Below are 22,152 nucleotides of genomic sequence, written 5' to 3'. Positions count from 1 at the left end.
AATGAGGCCGGGGCAACGGAGAGATTTATTTATTTATTTGTTTACTTATTTGATACCCGCTTCGCCTTTATAGGCATTACAGCAGGGGGACACATGAAAATAAGCATCAAATTTGAAACAAATAAAGAAACTAATTACACAAATCGCGGTCAAAAACATTATTGGAAACAATGAACACAATCATAGACGGAAGTGCATTTCACTCTCGTATAGATCTAACAAAAAATGAATGGCGCAAGACGTCACCTTTAAAGGAAAATTCATTTGCTTTGAGACTGTGGTCCCTTCTTTGGGATATGTAGGACGGCGCTTGGATGTACTTTTCCTTATCTATTCCAGTTTTGGAATGGTAGATATTATGAAAAAAAATTCAACCTAAGGTTTCGTCTGCGATCTATCAAGTATTCCCAATTAAGTTCTCTCATACTAAGTTGATGATCCCAATTACGTAAAACGAATCGCACTGCCTTATTCTGTATTTTTCCAAGCGTATCAGCCTGCTCTTTGGCATACGGGTCCCCACAAACGTATGCGTATTCTAACAATGAGCGCACATGAGTGAAATACACTTGTTGTTTTAAGTTATATAGAAGTTCGCTGAAATTTCGTCTTAGAAAACGCAAAACATGTGCAGCATTAACTTTTCTGTGGTGAACGTGCCTGGTCCACCTCAAATCACTTGTTAAATAAACTACTAAATATTATATTCTCTAGCCGTGCTTAAAGCAGCGTTATTTACGGTATACGTAGTCTACTGGCATGAGCGTTTCCTTGTAAAGGTGACGTGAACACACTTTTTTCATTCAACGAAATTTCTGAATGGCCACACCCGGATGTTATTACATTAAAATCGTGCTGCAGGTATTCGGAATCACGTTCATTTTCTATAGTCCTGTAAACTACACAGTCATCCGCGAACATTCTGAACGAATATTTGAGGCCAATAGTAACATCATTAATATACAACAGAAACAAAATAGGGCCCAGAACTGAGTGAGCCCTGAGGAACTCCTGAGGTCACGGGAACATATCCGGAAGAACAACCGCCGAGAACGATCGACTGCTGTCATAGAGCGAGATACTCGGCTATCCATGCAATAACAGATTCATTCAGTTTATATCCCCGTAATTTACTAACAAGAAGGTTATGAGGAACCACATCGAATGCTTTTTTAAAATCCAAGAAAATGCAGACAGTTACTTTAAGCTTACCTATTGCTAGAGCCAAATCATGCGTGAACTTAACAAGCTGCGTTGAACAACAAAAAACTTGCTGAAATCCTTGTTGACTACGGTGCAGAAGGAAATGTTTAACTAAATGTGTCATTGTGCAGCTCTAAAGGACATGTTCAAATATTTTACATGCCATACTAGTTAAAGACACCGGCCTGAAGATCTCAACGTCATTTCTTGGTCCGTACTTCTGAACAGATATATGTGCCAATTTCCAATCACGAGGTAGTGCTTTCTCAACTAAGCACTTCCGAAATAAACACTGAAAGTACAAAGATAACGTTGTCGAACAGTTCCTTATTATCGCTGCTAGGATATCATCTGAGCCACACACTTTAGCTGGTTTCAAGCTTTCTAACAAATTTCGAATACCAGGCACACTAAAAGTGACCTCAGGCATCACTTCTGCCTCAGTGTAAGAAACCGTGTTAACAGCGCGCGAACAACTTTGACTAAACACGTACGAAAATTAGTTACTAAAGATGGTTGTATTAGACGTATCATCGTCAAAGATTTTGTGAGAATATTTTAGAGGAGGAATAGATGTATTTTCCTTACCATTGAGACGAACGTATCTCGAAAACTGTTTCCAGCCTTCTAAGAGCTTCTTACCAAGGCTCGAGAAATAAGAATTCCTAACTACTTGAAAGTTAAGTTATCAATCTTTATAGCTCATTTTGTTTTCCAAAGAATTATTTTTTTTGCATATCCAGTACATCCGCCTTATACGTCGCAGTAGAGTACGCAGCTGAGTGTTAAACTATGCTTTATCCCTAGTTGGTTTACATGACAAGACTCCAATGGGAACGAAAGTTTCACGCAGGAAAAAGATTTTTTCTTTAAACGCGTTCCATAACTGTTCTGTATTCAGTTCGTCTGCTAGTGTATCAATAGTCGGAATATAAGTTTCAAATGCCGAATTTATTGCCTCATAATTTTCTCTACAATACGAATACACCTTTCTGGCAACTTATTTGGGAACAAATAGATGCTGAACATTTACATCAGCTACAACAATACTGTGGCCGCTAACACCGGGTAGAACATGGACATTGGACACAATATTAGGCATATTACAAAGAAATAAGTCAAGAACATGACCTGTACCGTCATTTCGAGATGCCTTCTGGACGTACTGTGTAAATGTGTACTCGTCCAGAATATCAAAAAGTCGCATAAATTCCTGAAGTATACCTTGGTTCACTGCATGACCATTTAATATGTGGAAGATTAAAGTCATCCCTATCAAATTATGATCCCTATTAATCGTTTCAAGATACACAATCAATTAGCAAAACTTCTCGAATGATGTGCTAGGAGGCCTATAATATGAACCAACTATGACACTTTTCCCATTCTGCAGCAGAAATCTACAAAAAACACAATCAATGTCAGTAGCAGAACAATGAAACAATATACTAGGTATATCGGAACTTACAAGTATGAACACAGTATAAAGCAGATTGGTTTGGATATTATATGATAGAGACGGTAGAGCAGGCTGAGGATGTACTCAAAGTCTACGCTGATAATCTTCTTGACGAGGAACTCGTCATTGAAACAGGTATTCAGAATGTGCTCACAGTAATCATTAAGGTCAGTCAGCTTCTTAACTAAGCACATCGAGTTTGCTTTGTCGCCGTCCTCAGCCATGAGTGATCTGCCCACACTCCGTAAATGCTTTGCGGTTGTTCTCTCAGCCGAAAAATGCGTGTGAGGTCCCCCACCCTTTGGTTCTTCAATAAGGTCACGATGCCCGTGTCTTCCTGCGCCACGATGGCATTCACGTGGCTGGCAACCAGCTCCTGGTAGACCACTTGCTGGATGAGGCGCTCGGTGCCGGGGTCCAGGTAAAGCTTTGCCCGCTGCGTCTCTTCGTTAATACGTTGCTCTGCCATGTCGATGTAGTCGATCGCGCTCATTTACGCCAGCTGCTTTTGACTTTCGAGAGCACAGAATATAGCTGACTCGGCCAAAATGAGTCGCTCGAAGTCTTCCTCGTAGACCGATCTCGAATTGACGCCCAATTTTCCCAGCATCTGGCAGGCGTTCTTGACTGATAGCTTTTCGACCATCTCGCCCTCGCGATCTCGGCCCATCGTTTGCAGGCGACACTCTTGCAGCTTGGGTTGCATGTCTCCGTGGCGCGCTACTTCGTCGCGGAAAAGAGGCACCCCGAGTTTGTGAACGCTGCACACTTTGTACCGTGACACGTGCGCCTGCTCCAAGTACCTGACGATGTCCCTGATCCGATTCACTCTTGTCCGGTGGTCGTTCCAGGATTGATTTGGAGTCCGTAGGAAGGCGTCGTGAGGGGAGGTCAAGATGCCTGGCCGAACCTTGTTCACCGGGTGGTCGGTCACGACTTCATGCAGTCCGCCGTGCAGCAGCGCCCCTTGTTCCTGAACAACCATCGCGTAGGCACTGAGGTGTAGATCTTCGAGCTGCCACCAGCTCTCGCCCTTCTCCAGGATGCCCTGTGTGGCCCTCCGCAGAGCCTGCCGGAGGTTCCCGGTGCCGCCGTCTCCCATCGTATGCGATGGGTCTGGAGTCCACACCACCTTAGCGTCCTCCTTCGCGAAGAACCAGGCCTAAATGTCCGTCCACTGCTAACGCGCTCGAACGCTCTTCTTCTTCTACTTCTTCTTCTTCCTCACCTCAGTACACATGGCACATAAGGAAGGAAGGAAGGAAGGAAGGTAGGAAGGAAGGAAGGAAGGAAGGAAGGAAGGAAGGAAGGAAGGAAGGAAGGAAGGAAGGAAGGAAGGAAGGAAGGAAGGAAGGAAGGCCTCAGACGTTGCTGGCACATACCCACTATGGGGGAGTGGCCAAGACACAGGCGGTTAGTTACTAGATACAGGAAAGTTTTGACGGGAAAAGGAGTGGTAATAGTATGTAGTCTGAGAGAGTGGAAAAGGGAAGGAAAGGGGTCCAGTTAACTTGGAGATCAAAGACGGGACAATTGCTTAATGTGCATAATAGTACACAATGCCTGTAATGTTGCAATGACGTACTGATTGAGGGCGGGAAAAAGAAATTAGAATGGGAGTCGCTGCGTTTCTTGAAGAAAATTTTGCACAGCAGAGCGCACACTCCTGTCGCTTCGTCCAAGCAAAGAAGCGCCAATGGAAAGAACAACCGCGGAAGACACAGGCAAGCCCAGTTGATGAAATGGAATCTGCAAAATACTCTTCCTCAAATGAGAAAAGCGGCGGCAGAACAGCAGGAAGTGATCTATTGTCTCAGGTTCGGCACAAAAAGGGCACAGTGGGGAAGCTGCCAGGCCAGATCTGTGAAGGTAGAAATTTAGAAGGGGAACCCGGCAACGCAAGCGCGTGAAAGAGACCTCTAGTCTTCGTGAGCGCCAGTCTTTGCTACTCCAAGGATGCAGAAGATGCTGATATTCGGGAGATGATGTAAGAGCCGAGGCAGCAAATTCCTGAAATATTGTGTAGCTGCGAAACCTCACCGCAGCTGTATATGCACATGATGGCAGGACAGCAACAATTGGGCCGCTGAGAGAGGCTCTTGCTAACGAATCTGCAACCTCATTTAAGTGAAAGCCCATGTGACCGGGTACCCAAAGCAACCTTACCGAATTTAGATGGAGCGGAATCAGGAACTTAAAGAGGCGTAACGGCCGAGAGTCAGTGGGTGAGGATAAGGAAGAGCAAATGGACAGAGAGTCTGTCATAACCACGACATGGGAAACTGTAGATTATAATTTTCGTAAGGCTAAGATTACTGCTAATAATTCAGCCAGAAAAATTGGAGTGAAGTCAGGAAGACGGAGAGAAAAAGACCAATCCAGTGAAGGCGAAAAAATTCCCACACCTGCCTTTTCGCGATCCTGCGAGGCATCAGTAGCAATAAGAACATGAGAGGGAAAGGACCTTAGGTGGTCCTGCAATAGACCCTGAAGAAGTGGGAAGGGTTGCAGCTTTGCATTCGATGGGAAAATATCATCGAATTCAATCTGGACAGATCAGGAGTTGTTAAATATTTGGCGGACATCTGTGAAATGAATATTTATGCGATCAAGGAGGGACTGCACGTAACATATCTGCGGGGTATGAAATCGAGACCAGGCAGCACTAAAAAAGGCGGAAGGTTGACTAAGAAATATTATACTGGAAGCGTGAAGAGGTGAGTCGCACAATTTTAAAAATGTTTGAACTGTTAAAAGGCGAAACCTAGCTGATAACGAAGGCATTTGCGCCTCAAGGCGCAGAACAGCATTGGTGACATATTTTGGAAGCCCCAGACAAAGGCGCAACGCCTCACGCTCCAAAAGCACAAGAGGGCGAAGTTTATAGGCAGGAGCTCCTGAGAATAAAACACACCCGAACTCCAAAATTGGGCGGACGTACATTTTATAAATCATCAGAAGCGTATGCCTTCTCATGCCTGACCTAGCACTACAAAGCCTGCGCAGGATGCCAATGGCCCGAACTCCTTTTGCAGAAACTTGCTCAATGTGGGGCCGCCAGGAGAGACTAGAGTCGTATATTACACCGAGATACTTCACCGTCTGAACTTGAGGTATTATGTTATTTCTATAGACCAGGCAGATATTTACTGGAACAGAAACTGGAAATACTAACAATGCGCATTTCTTCACATTAAGGGACAGATGAATTCTTCCTAGCCAGTTGTCAAGAACATTGAGGTAATTTTGTAGGGTTTGATAAAGAGTGTGAATGTCACTTGCTGATGCAAAAAATGCAATATCGTCGGCGTACACATAAGTTTTCACATTTTGAATGCATGGAATTGAGCTTAGAAAAATGTTAAAAAGAACAGGTGAGAGAACTGATCCTTGCGGAACACCTCTGGTCTGTGGAAATCTCCTTGAGGAAACACCATTTTGGCAGCAGTAAAATTCTCTATTTTCCAAAAAAAAAACAGATATCCAGGCTACAAAATAGCTTGGGAAGTTGAGTTCCTGTAATCTTAGTAATAGAGTCGAGTGCTCCACGCTGTCGTATGCTTTACTGACATCCAAGGTGACAAGCGCAGCAAACTTTTTTCTATTGCGAGCTAATTTAATACGACTCTCAAGGTCAGTATGAGCACTCCAAATTGAACAACCCGGCCTGAAACCAATTTGGCATGGATTCAATACAGCATTTTCTGAAATGAATGACATGACACGGCTGAGAAGGACCCTTTCCACCAATTCACAAGGTTCGATGTTAACGAAATAGGGCGTATATTGTCTAAAGTTAAGCCCTCCCCTTGCTTTTTAAGCAATGGAACTATTTCAGCAAGACGCCACTCATGCGGTGTCCAAGGACCTTTAATAGAATGGTTAATTAGAGCCAACAGGTCTGCAGGAGATTCATTGAACAATATTATGATCATAGATGAAGTGACCCTATCGGGGCCAGGAGCCGCTGGGGATAAGCGCAGAACAATCTGCGACAGCTCAGGCATAGAGACCTCAGTGAAATCACTTGAGGTGCATGTGAATATAGTATGAGAAGGTAAAGCAGATGTAAAGCGAAGCTCTAGGCCACACGCAATATCCTCTAAGGCCTTTGCGATGTCAGCAGAGGACTGAACAAAAGATTCAATGTTGGCAGCCGGAGGAATCACCTTGTTGCGCCTCAGGAAATTAAATAAAGCTCGTTTATTTCCTGATTGGGAAAGGAAATCATATTGATTTGTATAATAATCCTCCTTTGCACGGGCGACAGTGCGCTTACATGTTGCTGCAACATACTTATAATCCAGCCAATTTTTTGGGCATTGATTGATGAGAAGTTTCTTCCAAGCTGCTTTTCGTCGTCTATATGCACGCGTGCACTCAGCATTCCACCAACTGTTCGCGATTGCACCCTTTGTGCTCTTAAGCAAAAATTCAGACTTTTGCCTTGCATGGTCCAGTACCGAGCATAGATGTGCAGCCTTGCTTTCGGCACTTCTCTGAGCGCGAGTGTCTAAAGTGATTTGGAGGGCTGATTTTAGCGTGTCTTTAAAGCAATTGTAATTTATTAACGTGCGCTGATGTCGCTCAGGAAGAGTTAATTTACACGCAAACTTGAAACTAATCGGTAGATGATCACTATTTGTTGCACAGTCAACAGGCGCCCAAGACAAAACAGAGACTCCTGGGGAGGAAAAAGTTAAATCCAAGGCAGAGCGGCATTGACTGCGGACAAACGTAGGCAATCCGGAATTGTTGCAGATCAAGTTATTGCCAGAAGCCCAATCAAATAGTTTAGAACCAAAGCTGTCTGTTTTAAACCCCCAAGTCACATGGTGCGAATTGAAGTCGCCAAGTAAAAGAACCTGAGATCGGCTACTAGACATGAGTGAGTCAAGGGGCCGAGTGTCACGCACACCAGAAGGGAAATATGCATTAGCTACCGTAAAGGGCTGTTGACCTGGGACACTAAGGTCAACCGCAAGGATTTCACATTCATTGTCCGCATATTGAAAAGAAATGCATGCCCTGTGGCAAAACTTTGTAGATATGAGCACTAACAACCCTCCCCCTCGTGATGACCGGTCAAGCCGGAACGGATGGTAATCCTTGAGATGATAATTGAAATTTGAAGTTAGCCATGTTTCCTGTAAAGCAACTAAATCCGGTACAAGCTGAATGCATAGGCAATTTAAATCAGTTGAAGCTGAGAATATAGATCGACAATTCCACTGCAGTACACTTAAGAACCCTATCTTGGCGGAAGTGCCGCAGCCGCGACTGCCTTTTCTAGAATACTGGTCTTAGCCTTTTGACTTGCGTTACTTTTCTTTCTCTTTGACTGGGGGCAAGATGGACCTGCAATATTCAGAGGAGACCCACTTCGTTTCTGGGCGCGGAGATCAGACTCCATATCCATACAATCCATAGAGGATGCGTCCATAACGCTATGCGAAGAAGAGGCCTGAGAGGTCTTTTGTTGCTCACATTGTTTTTGGCCCTGTGGAGCGGAATCGATAATTACAGAAGGAGGGGTAGCTTCCGAAGCCAATGAAGACAAGAGCGGAGCGGTGGACGCCTGCAGAAGATTGGTCATCTGAGCAGCTATGACCTGCGAAATGCACGTGGACACGGTTTCCATAATGCGATCCATTGCATTTGCCACAGCTTTCTCAACTGCCGCTGTAATAGCCTGGGACCAACTAGAATCCATTATGGGTGGACATTTGGCGGCCACACTAGAGTAGGCTGAGGTTCTCTCCTTGACTGCGGCAAAAGCCTCTCTCCGCGTGCATCTGCGCTTGTCTATAAGCTCGAGCACCTGAACTTCTTGTGCTCGTGCAGGACAGTCAGGCGAATCAGCAGAGTGAGCACCGCTACACAAACAACATTTCTCTTGCTGTTCAGGACATTCCTCTCTGCAATGACGTTCCCCACAGGCACAGCAGCGTAAGGCCGATTTGCAGGCTTTGCCGCTGTGGCCAAATTGCCAGCAGTTTTGACACTGAAGGGGCCGAGAGTTAAAGGCATCTACTCGAAAAACCAATGGCCACACCTTAATCTCTGACGGGCAAAATATTCCTGCAAATGTGGCAATTACGGACTCCGTAGGAATTTTTTCTCCGTCAACCATCCTGCTGCATCGATGGACAGCAATCACTCCCGCAGGCGGGAGGTTCTCAAGCGTTTCCGCAGGGCTCAATCGAGAGTCGACCCCTCGGACCAAGCCCTTGGAACATGCTAGATGAGGCGGAATGAATGCGCTCACCGGGTGGTTGGCGAATGACGTACACTTCAGCAGGTCTTCAATACAGGCTTTATCCGGCGACCTGCACAAAATGCCACCCCTGCCGAACTGCCGCACGTCGGTAATGTGCATGAAATGCTGCGATGTTGACCTAAGGGCCGCCTGCACGGCATCCGGGTTGTTCAGTCGGATAGCGCCTCCATCGGAAGGCACTAATGTGACTGGAATGCTTGAAACACCGCTGCGGAAGAAGAGATCGATTGGGAGCTGGTCTTTAGGAAGAGATGCCGACCAAGGGGAAAACCCCTGGCCAGGAGAAGAAGTAGACATTAAGCTTTCGTCCCGCACCCAATCACCCAAGAACAGGAGCAAACAGGCACAGACAAAAAGGAGAAATTTAGCAAGCTAGAGCAACACCGCCAGGTACTTAGCCACTGCCCCGCAGCCTGGGTAGATCCAATCAGGAAAAAACTCATCCCGGTTTATTTCAAGCGGTTAAAAAAATAGAAGAATTTCAGAGAAAACGAAAATCACGAATTTCGAGAGATCTTAAGGAAATCAGAATGGAAATCGGGGAAACAAAGCTGTGTGGGTGGAATAATTAAATTTAAAAGATTAATCAGAAAGAAAATAATTTTGTGAGGGAAATAAAGGCATCGAGAAGTTAACACAAAAATCTCCCGGTATCAATAATATAGTTATGAAGAAGCTGACACACCTGCCTAATGGCATGACCTTTGACGGTTCCAGCGAAGGAGAGGAGGACGGAATAGTAAAAGGCCGCCCTAATCGAGCGAGGGAAGTTTGCTAATACTTAATTCTCTGCCGTGCAAACCGCCGGCAGTAGAGGATGTAATGATCTAACGCTTCAACGTCTCCGCATGACGCACAAAGATTCCACGGCGTGAACCGAGAACGTCATAAATAAATATCGAGACGAGAAATGCATCCTGCAGCTGCAGCTGCCGATCATTTTCCTCTTTACACTATGTTTGTTGGAAGCGCATGAAGCCAATAAATAAGCATTTTAGTTTTCGATTTGAAGACACGCGATGAAACGCGACCGTGCTCTTATTATCCGGACGCAAACATTCAAACTAAATATTGGCGTTATACTTGCTTTCCAAAGCCTAAAAAAATTAGTTATCAATACTGGTTTATGCTATGAACTGGGGAAGGCTGTACCATAGCTTCTCTCGATATTCCAGAGAGTATGCCAAGTGAGCGAGGGAGATAGGAGAAAGGCGTACGGGAGGCAGGGAAAGGAGAACCAGGAGCAATTCCTCTTTTTCTAACCTGCACACGTGGAGGGGGATAAAGAGAGGAAAGGATTAACCCGCGTGTTCATGAGGGGCGAATGAAAAAATAAATAATAGAGGCACCAACACCGCGTCACAGCCGACCGCTCAATCCTGCAGCTCTGAAATATCGCAGTGGTGCTCAGCTGGCTTTTAGACTGATTAAATTCGACGCCACATAGAATTTTCACGCAAGCGCGTCTTAAGCTGCAAGGTGATGGTGCCTATCACCATCACGGACCCCAAGGCCGCATACCTAAGCCCTAATCCGCACCGGGGTGATAGGTTGCAAGGTGCCGTGTAGAAACCACAAACATAGGCGGTTGATCGGGGCCGTGGTCAAGCTCAGGCCGACGGGCTCCTCGTCTGTCTGCGGGGGCTCCTCTCCGTCGAAGTCTGCCCTCTCACGCAACAAAAGCAAGAAAGGTTCCCCAAGTAATCCGCATAAAACTGGTGTGTTAAAGGAGGCTGTCAAAGCCTCTTTGCTTTTACAGTAACCATGGCGGAGATAAAAGTACTACGGTAGAATTGCCATTGAGTGGCATCCTATTTTCACGATTTACAGAACCTTTTCTCACAATTCGACCCAGACATAATTTCACTTCAAGAAACTTGGCTTACTCCTATTAGGTCATTCTCTCTCATGCGCATATTCCGAGTCGATCGCAAATGCGGCCGGGGTGGTGGCTTGATAACACTAATTTCTACAAAATTTTATTCGTCGGGCGCATGTGTCACACAAAATTCTAAGAGCCGACTGCGAATTGTTGGCTGTTGATGTCGCAATTCCACAGTGCGCTCCCCTTACCGTTGCTAATGTTTACTTTCCTTGAGGTGTCCACAACACAGATCATATAAATGTTCTTTTGCGGTCTAACAATAGAGTGGGGACTGCTGGTGATTTCAATTTTCATCAAGTAATTTGGGGTTTTCGTACAGATGCATGTGGGCAGCTTCATTTGTCATGGATGTCGGCAAGGAACGTGCGTTGCTGTAACAGTCCAGGTGTTACTTTCATGCGTTCCGATTTTCGGCCTGTCATTTACTAAACATTGGCAGTGAACGTGGTGCAGGTTTATTCGTGGTCTACAGTGGATTGTGGTACATCCAGTGATCACTTTCCGATCACTTTCACCATAGCAGCCTCTCCCCTCAGGGCGACTGCTTCTCCACAAAATTCGTAAACCACACACCAATAAAAAAAACTAGTGTGATCCTCTTTCTCCTTCATTGCATCTTCTGATAACTTGTATCGTGCTCAGCAACTTCTCTATTCCGTGTTAGGGGCCTCTGAGCGCTCCGTGTTCACGGTGCAATCTACGGTCAAAAAGAAACAGCCCTTCCACCAATGGAAAAGCCTCTCTCATAGCGACTGCCTGCGGAATTGGACAAATTAGAAATTTTTCGCGGCTTCATTTAAAAGGACCATCGGTAAGGCGAAAGAGGAGAACAATGGGAATTTGAACAGTTATCTATCAAGCACAAAGATCCGCAAAGCTTTCTACCGATTCATGGAACGCAGCCATTATACGCTGTGATCTTATGTCACACAGTCAGTGGTGTTACCACCCCAGGGTGCAAAAAAATAAACAACTTGACCAGATAGCACAAGGCCTTTCTCTGCGCTTTCGAGCGTGGTTTGGTGGCTCCATTCGTACTACCCCCTCCACGCGCAAACTTCATTTTGGTTACACGTACCCTCTGAGTTATTTTTTTTATATACAATACTGCCAGTCTCAGTAAGAGACCGTAGCAGGTGGGCAACCAGTACAATATAATGTTAAAAACACAAAAGAGAAATTACAAGCAGATCAACAAAAAGAACTCTTACAGTACGTGTTACATAACTACTTGCAGGCAGGTTACTAAAGATTACCTTTAAGAATCAGAACTGTAACAAAAAAGAAAACAAGTACAGCAGCAGTCATTCATGCCAGCAAGCATGCTAGTATTCGAAATATTTAACAATAGAAACTTGAAGAAAGCGAAAAAAGGGTAACGGGTGGCAATAGACAATGCAATCATCCTTAAAAGTAACATAGTATCAAGAGATGTAAGTAATTTTTGGGCAGTCATCTGGTAAGATGTAGGACTATTGGCACATTACTGATTCTTGTTACATTCTACTAATCTTGAAGTGAAGGAAGATAGTGAGTCCGACATGGTAATCGATGGATCGAGCCGATTTCATTCGCTGATGGCTAAAGGAAAGAAAGAATGCTTGAGAGTGTTCGTTCGGCATGAGTATTCAGTTAGCGTGTGCGCATGTTTGTGCCGGGATTGTCGTGACTGTGAGAAGCATACGTATTTAAACATATCTATACTCTAATTGTTGTGTAGTAATTGATATAAAAACTTTAGGCAGGATTCTTTTGCCCTAGATGATAGTGATGGAAGGCCAGATGATGCGGCAAGATCGGTAGGTGAGTCAGAGGGTTTGTACTTGTTATGAATGAACCCTACAGCTTTTCGTTGCACCTTGTCAAACCGAGTGATGTTAGTGATTGATTGTGGGAACCAAACAGTGCTTGCGTATTCTAAAATTGGCCTTACGAGGGAAGTGTAGGCAAACAGTTTGGTGTATTGAGGGGCCAGACGTAGGCATCTTCTAAGAAAGAACAGCTTTCGCAAGGCAGCAGAGGTAACATTGGCTATATGTGCGTCCCATCTTAGGTCAGAAGTTAAAGTTAACCCTAGGTATTTATGTTCAGAAACCCTTGAAAGCGTTGATTCCTTGATACTGTAGGCATAGTTATATGGCTGTTTTTTCCTGGTGACTGTCATGCAAACGGAGTTTTTATTGTTTAATGTCATCTGCCAAGTTTTACATCATTTAACAATTGTGTTAAGAGAGCTGCTTAGCATAAAGTGGTCATCAGGATTTTTTATCGTTTTGTACAGAATGCAATCATCGGCGAAATGTTTTATGTTACACTCAATATTGTTGGCAATATCGTTGATGAAAACTAAGAACAACACTGGTCCTAGGACAGATCCCTGCGGGACTCCTGATGGAACGGGAACTGGTCTTGATTGAACTTGTTCGAAAGTTACAAATTGTGAGCGGTTCGTCAAAAAATCTGTGATCCAGTGTAACACTTGGCCATCTCCAATTATGATGCGTAGTTTTGTTATTAGTTTGTTGTGGCTTACACTGTCAAATGCTTTAGAGAAGTCTAGTAGTATTATATCTGTTTGACTGCAGTCGTCAATACTAAGGGCTAGGTAATGCACAACCTCGGTTAGTTGGGTGACAGTTGATAAGCCACGACGAAAGCCATGTTGATGGGGTGATAATAGGTTATCCGTCTCCAGAAAGTGCTTTAAGTGTTTTGCTATATTGTGCTCCATGATTTTGCACGACGTACTGGTGAGGGAAATGGGTCCATAGTTAGAGGGTGAGTTTGTATCTCCGGATTTATGAATGGGTAGAACCTTTGCTTTTTTCCATTCGTCGGGTAGCTTCGAAGTTGATAAAAACTTGCGAAAAATGATACCGAGATATTTACTGCACCATTCTGCATATCGTTTAAGGAACTGATTTGGGATGTCGTCTGGACCACTTGCTTGATTTACGTCTAGGTTTAGCAGCAAGTTAAGAACACCTTCATCTGATATGTGGACAGGACCAATACCTGGCGTAGATGTGCAGGAACTGTTAGGGAGAATGCCGTCATCTTTTGTAAAAACAGATTTTAAAAAATCGTTGTGCATGTTAGCTTTCGTCTGTTTTTCCTCCATGGACAGGTTGGATGTGGCTGTTTTATCTTTGCGAAAATATTTCCAGAATCTACGAGGATTATTCTTAAGAAGTGTAGGGAAAGTCACGTTAAAGTATTGTTCCTTTGCATGCGTTGATATTTCTTTTAGCCTTGCGACTGCACTGGTTAGTTTCAATGAGTTGGTAGAATTTTGCCCCTTTTCATTAATTGACCTACGGAGCCGCTTGACTTGCCGTTGTGCATGAATGACGTCCCTTGTAATACACGGGTTGTTTTTCTTAGGCCGTTTTATTTTTCGCGGAACGAATGCACCTACACAGTAGGTTACCGTATTTCTAAACTGCTCCCACAAGGTGTTCACTTCAGTGGTCTCACGTGAAGCAGTGTCGAAAAATGATTGGAATTCGTGCGCTAGGTGTGTTACAATACTAGTGTCATCTGCTTTAGCAAAATTAGTTACGATCTGCATGCTTTTCTGATAGATTATACTGCTCTGTAATGGTAATCGGCAGGTAGGTATACTGTGGTCCGAGATGCCTTCTATGACGTCAACCTGAGCACGGGTGTCAGGAAAGTGATCACTGATTAGTATCAAATCTAGGATATTACCAGTTGTTCCTTGTGTACGTGTGGATGTTGAAACAATTTCATTAAGATTAAAAGTGAACATTAAATCGATGAGAGCCTCTGAAGCTGTTGATTTATATTGCATTGTTGTCCAATTTATGTCGGGGAGGTTGAAATCGCCCATGATAATAATTCGTGAATTTCGGGAATGGTACTAAAGGAATTCCTGAATTGCAGTTATGAATTCATGTCCGGTAGAAGGACTTCTATAAATGCAGCCGGTAATTATGTCTGTACCTTTACAAATAATCTTGCAGAAAACAGCTTCTGCGCAGGGAACTTCAGGGAGAATAACAAAAGGTAGCTGCCTCCTAATCAGTATTGCCACGCCCCCTCCTCGTGAACCACGGTCTTTTCTGATGACGGAGTAGTTTGGTGGAGCGATTTCGTGACTTGAAATTTCAGGTGAAAGCCATGTTTCGGTGATTCCAATTACGTCTGGTTCATGACAAAGTAAGAGACTTTCAAGTGACTGCGTTTTATTCACTATGCTTCTTGCATTTATATTTATGATGTACAGTTCTTTAACTGAGTTTTCTGACGAGTCACTCGAGGGCTGAATTCGGTGTCCTTTTTTTGCATAGGAACTCTGCTATTTGTTTCTTCGTCCCAAAAATAAACGCGCTTATTTATGATTAGTTTGTCAAAGGACAGCGCAACCTTTTCCTTACTTTCTCGTTCTTGTTTGGCGCTCGCCCACGGTTTCTTTCTACCATCTCGAACTCTGGCAGAAAAATCTTCACCGATGGCGTATTTTGTGTCTTTTAGTTTGAATCCGTTTTTCAGTATTAGCCTTTTTTGTCTCGAATCTAGCAACTTCATAACTACTGGCCTAGTCTTGTTTTTTTTCCTGTCTACCTAGCCTGTGAATTCGCTCAATGGCGACAGCTTCTAGTTCGAGGGTATCTTGTACTATAATTTTGTTCACTCTTTGGTCAAGACTTTCATTAGTTTCTTCTTCCTCCTCCGGCATTCCGTATATAATTAAGTTGGACCGTCTGCCTCGATTTTCAAGCTCATCGATTTTCTTTTCTATTGTTTCAATTACGCGATCCATGCGTGAAATTTCGTTTTGGCAGGTGGCCAGTTTCTTTTCAAGCTGTGATAGGACATCAAGCTTCTCGTCTATATCAACGAGGCGTACTTCCTTTATGTATTTTATGTCACTAGCGATATCTTTGAGTTGTTTGGCAATTTGGGTTAGATCCGGGCCTGGATTAGTTTCAATATCTCCACCTAGGAGCAACAACTTGTGCAATACCACAGCGATACAAGGCAATTGCTGCGGGCACAGCAGCACGAACAAAAAGGGGTCACTTGATCTATTCTATTGTTACAATGTTCTATTGTTACTGGCCTCAAATCTGCAGCTCCTGGATGAGATGGGGTCTCCATCGGTATGTTGAAGTATCTTGTGGAAGAATTTACCTGTGATGCATTGTATATTGTTTATGTGTCCCTGGACACAGCTTGGCTCCCTCCTGGATGGGAAATTGCGAAAATAATCTTACTTCTCAAAGATCCAAAGAAGGGTTTTGTAATTGATAACGTTCGTCCGATTTTCTTATTGTCTAATTTAGTTAAACCTATTGAATGCATTGTTCACAGCCGTTTTACAGATTACGCTCTTGCAATACAAGCCTTCAGTGCTTCTTAGATAGGGTTTCGTCGGAGGTTTTCGATTTAGACTGCACATTTAGATTTCGAAAGCAGAATTAGGGCTGCAGTGGAGAAGAAAGAGGTCGCTGCTTAAGCCACGTTCGATATCGCTAAAGCATATGACAGCGTAGAGCATTAAATACTATTGAACAAGCTCGATGAAATTCGGCCGCTTTTTTACATTCTTGCATGCATGCACTAATTTCTAAAAAATAGACGTTTCTCCTCTTCTGACCGTTCCAGTACTTCCGAAATTTTTCACAGACTAGGGGTGTGCCTCAGGGTTCGGTAGTGTCTCCTCTACTTTTTACCATACTTATGCGGGACATACCAATTAAGGGTTACATCAAACTGTATGTGTAGGCGGACGACATCGCTTTTTTGCTTCTGCGAGAGACATTCATTACTTCTGCGAGAGATATCATTCAGCTATTGCAGGCCTACCTCAATGCCCTAGAACTATGGCTAGGGCAAGTTACATTTTATTCTGAATATGAACAAATCTTCCGTTCTCTTTTTTCCTTATGCGTCCCCTCTTTCTATCTGTCTACTGTGTTGTGGCGCCCAAATCGCGCAAATTGAGTCCTTAAAGTACATATGTGTATTATACGACCCTAATCTAGACTGGCGACCTCATATCAGAAGTATTGTCCTCAATGGTGAGCGAGCACTCTGTCGCCTGACCCGAATCAGCAATAAGAAATTCGGTATGCGCCGAGACACTCTCTCATTTCTCTATAAGACTTACGTAGGACCAATTTTGGAGTTCGGTTGCGTTCTGTTCTCCGGTTGTCCTAGATGCAAAATTCAACCTCTGGTTCTTTTGGAGAGGCGCATTCTAAGGCTTCGCCTAGGTTTACCAATATCAGTGTCAAATTGTGTCCTCTTTCTGGAAGCTTGCATGCGGGACATGAACTCTTGCTTCCAGCTTCACACAGTGCGCACCTTCTTACGGGGACTTGAGGCAATACCTGGAGTTCCTGCTCCAATTTTTTGACTAACCCAGCTTTGTTTCTAGATAAATATCGGCCGCTTTACAAACTGCCTCAATTTGTGTTTACTGAGAACCTCTTGTCTAGAATTGCAATCTCGCTTATGTCCGTGCAATGCGTCAGAAATTTGCAGGCTGTACCAGCTGTTTGCTGCGACCATACGCTGCCGCAATATGCAAAGCACTTACCTGCCAATGTGCTAAATGGTCTCCTGGAGGAATATCTATTGAAGTATCCGAGCCATGCTGCAATTTTCACAGATGCCTAACAACAAGCCGAAAAGGCAACAGTAGCTGTTTATTCACAAACACTAGATTGGCGTTATTCTCTCCGGATCCCTGATTATACACCAATTTTCACTGGTGAATTTCTCGCTATTTGTTTGGCCCTTCACAAAGTGCACTCAATATTTCTCAAGTTGTCATTCTCTCGGACTGCCTCTCAGTCTTGGCAGCATTAGAAAGTTCGCAAACTATTCTCCTGTACCGATTCCTACTGTACTTTGTGCCACGTCATGTCGAATAGGTGCGTTTTCAGTGGATCCCAGGGCACTGTGGCCTTACTTCAAATTCGACGGCCGATTTCTTAGCGAGATCAGCCATTAATGAGCCTGTTGCCCATGTCGTTCCGGACCTCACCCTGATGACCACGTCTCGTTATAAACGTTACCAAATACACCATTACCAGAGCCATGAGCCCATCCTTGGTACAGCGGATTTCTAACATTTAAGATCCCCATGGAACATACGTTCTTGCGCATCAAGACAATGTGAGGTTTCCATGACGCGCTTGTGCAGCAGGATTCCTCGCCATAATCTATATTTATTGCGTTCTGGGTTCACGTCGTGGAATCTATGTGCGTCATGCGGGGACGTTGAAACGATAGATCATTTCATCCTCTACTGCCGGCGGTTTGCACGGCAGAGAATTCAGTTTTTGCAAAACCCCCTCGCTCAATTAGGGCTGCCATTTACTGTGCCCGTCTTCCTTTCCTTCGATGGAACCGTCAAAGAGCCATTAGGCAGGTGTGTCAGCTTCTTCACAAGTATATTATAGAAACCGGGAGATTTTCGTGATAACTTCTCGATGCCTTTATATTCCTCTCAAATTATTTTCTTTTCGATTAATATTCTAAATTTAGTTATTCCACCCACACCACTTTGTTTCCTCGATTTTCATTCCTATTTCCTCAAGATCTCTCAAAATGCGTGATTTTCTTTTTCTTTGAAATTGCTCTATTTTTTTAGCCACTTGAAATAAACCTGAATGAGATTTTTTTCCTGGTTGGATCTGCTCCAAACCCTGGCCAATCCCTCACCGTGGGCATGTGCCATCGTATTTGAGGCAACAACATGCATGGAAGAGAATGAAAACGTGCAGTGGCCTCGAGAAGAGCGTTATGTGCCATGTTTACTGAGGTGAAGAAGAAGAAGAAGTAGAAGAAGAAGAGCGTTCCAGCGCGGTAGCGGTGGACGGACATTTAGGCCTGGTTCTTCGCGAAGGAGGACGCCAAGGTGGTGCGGATTCCAGAGCCTTCGCATACGATGGGAGACGGCGGCACCGGGAACCTCTGGCAGGCTCTGCGGTGGGCCGTACAGGGCATCCTGGAGAAGGGCGAGAGAGGGTGGCAGCTCGAAGATCTACACCTCAGTGCCTACGCGATGGTTGTCCAGGAAAAATTAGGGGCGCTGCTCCACGGCGGACTGCGCGAAGTCGTGACCGACCACCCGGTGAACAAGGTTCGGCCAGGCATGTTGGCCTCCCCTACCGACGCCTTCCTACGGACTCCAAATCAAGCCTGGAACGACCATCGGACAAGAGTGAACCGGATCAGGGACATCGTCAGGTACTTGGAGCAGGTGCACGTGTCACGGTACAGAGTGTGCAGCGTTCACAAATTCGGGGTGCTTCTTTTCCACGACGAAGTAGCGCGCCACGGAGACATGCAAACCAAGCTGCAAGAGTGTCGCCTGCAAACGATAAGCCGAGGTCGCGAGGGCGAGATGGTCGACAAGCTATCAGTCAAGAACGCCTGCCAGATGCTAGAAAAATTGGGCGTCAATTCGAGATCGGTCTACGAGGAAGACTTCGAGCGACCCTTTTTGGCCCAGTCAGCTGAAGTCTGTGCTCTCGAAAGTCAACAACAGCTGGCGGAAAAGAGCGCGATCGACTACATCGACATGGCAGAGCAACGTATTAACGAAGAGACGCAGCGGCGAAAGCTTTACCTGGACCCCGGCACCGAGCGCCTCATCCAGCAAGTGGTCTACCAGGATCTGGTTGCCAGCCACGTGAACGCCATTGTGGCGAAGGAAGACTAGGGTGTCGTGGCCTTATTGAAGAACCAAAGGGTGGGGGACCTCACACGCATTTTTCGGCTGAGAGAATGGCGGCAAAGCAGTTTCGGAGTGTGTATCTACCTCGCGAGCTGGGCAGATCACTCATAGCAGAGGACGGCGACAAAGCGGACACGCTGTGCTTAGTTATGAAGCTGATAGATCTTAAGGACCACTATGAGCACATTCTGAATACCTGTTTCAGTGGCGAGTTCCTCGTCAAGAGGATTATGAGTGGAGACTTTGAGTACATCCTCAGCCTGCTCTCCACCATCTCTGTCATATAATATCCAAACCAGTTTGCTGATCTCACCGGTGTCCTGGCCTCATTATTTTCGAACACAAGGAAGGAATTTTCAGCTGTTTAGAATTTGCCCAGTTGTTGCTTTCATTTTACTCTGTTTCACATTAAAGCTTAATATAGTTAAGTGCCTTATGGGAAGTTGAATAAATGACGCCAATAAGAAATTGGAGAGTACAATTAAGCTCCGTCTTAAGGGTTTGACGCGATAGCGTACTGGTTTACAGGCTGCTAGGCAGCGGCGGTAGTTGGAAAGTGACAGCTAAGGAAGCTAACGTACTCCGGAAGGCCGAGATACTGCTAGTATAAAGGAATAAGTCTATTTAGGGCACGCAGTCACCGCTGATCAGGATAATGAGAGGGAAACCGCTAGAATAGCAGTGAGGTGGAGCGCATTTGGCAGATTCTCTCAGATTATGAATGGCAGTTTACCAGTATCTGTCAAAAGAAAAGTATACAACATCTGTATCTTACTGGTACTCACCTACGGGGCAGAAACATGGAGGCTAATGAAAAGGGTTCATCTTAAGAACAACGCAGCGAGCTATGGAAAGAAAAATAATAGGCGTAATATTAAGAGACCGGAAGCGGGCAGAATGGGTGAGGGAACGCGTGTTAATGACATACTAGTCGAAATCAAGAGGAAGAAATGGGCTTGGGCAGGGCATGTACTGCGAAGGCAAGATAACCGCTGGTCCTTAATGGTAACAGGGTGTATTCCAAGAGGAGGAAGGCGTAGCAGGGAGCGGCAGAAGGTTAGGTAGGCGGATGAGATTAAGACCTTTCCGGGGATAACGTTACCGCAGGTGGCAAAGGACAGGGTTAATAGGAGAGCCATGGGAGATGCATTTTCCCTGCGGTGGGCGTAGTCAGGCTGATTATGAATGATGTCAGTAACCGCCGATAGCTGTTGAGAAACTTGCCATGCCATTGTGCATGCATTGCCTTATAGCCTCAAGCGTGCAAGAAATTCGAAATTAGGCTACCATAGTACTATTACGTTGAAAAGGGGACGTTACAGACTTAAAAACTTATTCACCCGTCGGCTGAGTGTCTATCGCATAAGACGCACGTAGGTGCTAAAGTAATCTGTTAGTATAGGAGAAAACTTATGCCTATGCAACACGGGCGTTATAAAGTTGTTTGAACAAAAAGACACCTCCCCAAAAGGAGTTGAATAGGACAAGTTGTCGGGCTAGTTGGTTGTGATCCATTATTTTGTTGAGAGCGCTTAAAAAACACGGAAAGAAGACATAGAAGACGACGTCACAGGTGCTGAACCTCAACTTTATTCAAGCACACCGAAACACTGCATATATACCCAAAACACAGGCGCCGGCAAGCGGCGAAAATTTTATGCATTCATGGCCACAGAAATGATATGACATGTAGTGGTAAAATGACAAGGGCTAAAAACCAAAGAATTGAACAGGGCAGGATAACACCAGAACAAGATGAGACAAAAAAATATATTTTACCAAGTCATTTAAAAAAGAAAACCCTCCGACACGTGGTACAGTGGTGCGGTTTGACTGAAGGAATTTGCAAGAAGAGGTTCGATAACATTGAACCAAAACATACACACTAACAAAGATCATACTTGGTGAAAAATGAGAAAGGCGTAGTGGGAAGAAAAAAATACACGCAAAGAAAACAGAATAGTGATCGGGTACGGAAACGAAAATTTAACAAACAGATGAAGCCAACAATTAACGCAGCTAAACACAGAAGATGAAGTGCGCTAGATAACGAAAATGATAAAAAAACGGGGTTGAGCAAGAAAGGTGAAGCCAACAAAAAACACGGCTAAAGGTATAAGATGAGATGCAGTAAAACCGAGAGAGAAAGATACGATATAAAAAAATTAAATTCAACAAAAAGTAAGTCTAAAAGCAAGCAAAATATAGAAATAAAATCGATAAATGGGAGATTGGCGAAAAAAGCAGAAAACGTAACTCCTTTGTAAAACCAAGATTAAGTCAAACAGATCCAGGAATAAAGGCTAACAGCATTCTCATAAGCAGTTCGAAGATAACACGTGATCACGCTAACCGACAATCTCCTGTGTTCTTTCCACGGCGATGGCGATACGGCCTCACGCCGCACCCTCTGCGTGGCTGCTAGACAAACTTGTAAACTTCAATTCACCTGTGAAGGCTCTTGAAGCTATCCAATTAATCTCCTTTAATTTAACGTTTCTGAATACAATGCAGTTAAATTTTCTAAAACACGTGCAAAAAATACGTTTCTGATTTATATCTTTAGATACATCGGTTTATTCTGAGTAGTTTTGTTTGAAGACCTAGCG

At 44.4% G+C, this 22,152-nt stretch overlaps 2 pseudogenes; one reads left to right on the top strand and one right to left on the bottom strand.

Annotated features, from left to right (window-relative positions):
* Window positions 1-3,155: 3,155 nt before the first annotated feature.
* On the bottom strand, window positions 3,156-3,764 carry LOC144112448 (cullin-3-B pseudogene; annotated as a pseudogene).
* A 14,987-nt stretch (window positions 3,765-18,751) lies between these two features.
* On the top strand, window positions 18,752-19,528 carry LOC144112446 (cullin-3-B pseudogene; annotated as a pseudogene).
* The last annotated feature ends 2,624 nt before the right edge of the window (window positions 19,529-22,152 follow it).

The sequence above is a fragment of the Amblyomma americanum genome, unplaced genomic scaffold (genome assembly GCF_052857255.1).
Source record: "Amblyomma americanum isolate KBUSLIRL-KWMA unplaced genomic scaffold, ASM5285725v1 scaffold_143, whole genome shotgun sequence".
Classification (NCBI taxonomy): domain Eukaryota; kingdom Metazoa; phylum Arthropoda; class Arachnida; order Ixodida; family Ixodidae; genus Amblyomma; species Amblyomma americanum.
The sequence above is the reverse complement of the archived record's forward strand: the minus strand, read 5'-3'. Positions and strand labels throughout refer to the sequence as shown.